The 1,695-nt window shown below is 43.5% G+C and overlaps 1 protein-coding gene across 1 annotated transcript in view; it reads left to right on the forward strand.

Annotated features, from left to right (window-relative positions):
* The window catches only part of LOC134088496 (calcium/calmodulin-dependent protein kinase type II delta chain-like), a gene marked incomplete in the record, with an annotated part of 45,055 nt that overhangs the window by 8,710 nt on the left and 34,650 nt on the right, over positions 1–1,695 (forward strand).

Raw genomic sequence — 1,695 nt, forward strand, 5'->3', positions numbered from 1 at the left:
TGTGTGTGTGTGAGCGAGAGAGAGAGAGAGTGTGGCAGAGGCATGAGGATCTAGATCTAGATGTGTGCCTGTTCCTCACCAGCTGCAGTGTAGGGAGGGACTGACCCGAATATCCACCCTGCCCCGGCTTGGCTTTTTTTGGACACCACTTCATTGTGTTGGTACTGGCTGACATGGAGAATCAGGCCAGCTAGGGGCTGCCATTAAAGACTATCTGCTATTAGTCGTAGTTAGTTAGTTTAGTTTTAGTCACATTTGTTTCTCCATGTTTTATTATTTTAACTATTATAGGTTGAACAAAGCACCAAGTACAGAAAGTAAAAGGAAATTGCATTTTAAAATGTGATCAAGGTTTACAGGAGTTTACAGTATTTAGTAGGAGTTTGACGGACTTGGCCTTTTATGCACAAGAGCCGAGGGTCTTAGTCCCAGTTTGAAATAGTTGTTCTGGTTCCAGTTATTGACCAGGCACCATGCATTGGCCACAGTACAGCAATACTACTGTACCCAGAAATGTCACGTGAACACATTCGAGATGCAGACAAAATGCTAGACTCGGCCCTTGTGCCATCCACCCGATCCATGGGTGGAAATGAGCCATATCAACAGTGGAGATTGATGCGCTGTGGCTTTTAGCTTGAGCTAACCTCTCCAGGCCACGTCCTGCTTGGTGTCACTTTATATACCATAGTTTTGATCCTGACAAGCAATTTGATTGGATGCTAGGCATTCCGTGAGTGCTGGTATTCACTTCAACACCACTAAAGAATTTTGCAGCTTCAGGTCTCACTTCACATAACAGAGCAGGTACACACACACACACACACACACACACACACACACACACACACAGCTGAGCTCCAGTGAGCTTTATCCGTTGGCTAGCGAAGGTGAGCGCTGGTTGCCAGCTCATGGTTGGATCCCATACGACACAGAGTTGCTGTCTGAATCCTGTTTGTCACAGCGAGTGTACAGTAAGCAGCTCAGAACTGTTCAGCCTCCGCTGAATAAGTCGTGACAGGTTTGTTCATTCCTGTAAGGGGCCGATCATATTCAGACACTTTGTATTATTTATTTTACTATTATTATTAGAACAGAATATACATTGCTAATATTTGGAAATGTGAGTGTTAACATAATGTGTTGTTGTCATAGTTAGCTAGATAGGTGTACCGTTTATCAGGTAATAGACCTAACTACTGATTTTCTTGCATCTCACCGTTAAGCGCAAGGCGTGAAGCAGCGTAATGCTTGTCCCTAGTTGCATCCCTTTATAGAGAAGCAATTGAAACTGAGTGTGTGGATGTGAAAAAAAAGCATGTGATTGCAAGCAACCCAGCCATTTTAAGTGGAAACCCTACCCTCACTGCAGCGTGCCTGTTATTCCTCAGTATAAGACACTATGGAGAAAAGCAACAGACAAATGAATGAATTGAATTGAATTGATAGATAGATAGATAGATAGATACTTTATTGATCCCCAAGGGGAAATTCAAGGAATTGTTGAATGTTCATACAAGTGAGGACAGCTGCCTCTTCCTGCCTCTCTGGTCTCTGTCTTGTCATGATCCTCCCGCAGTCTCTCTTTTATTTTTAAGTATATTTCAGACTTTTCGCCTGTACAGTGAAGAGTGATAGGAAACGAGTGGCATAGAGGGATGAGGTGGGATTGGGAAACGACCGACGGTCAGATTA

Source organism: Sardina pilchardus, chromosome 8 (genome assembly GCF_963854185.1).
Source record: "Sardina pilchardus chromosome 8, fSarPil1.1, whole genome shotgun sequence".
Lineage (NCBI taxonomy): Eukaryota > Metazoa > Chordata > Actinopteri > Clupeiformes > Clupeidae > Sardina > Sardina pilchardus.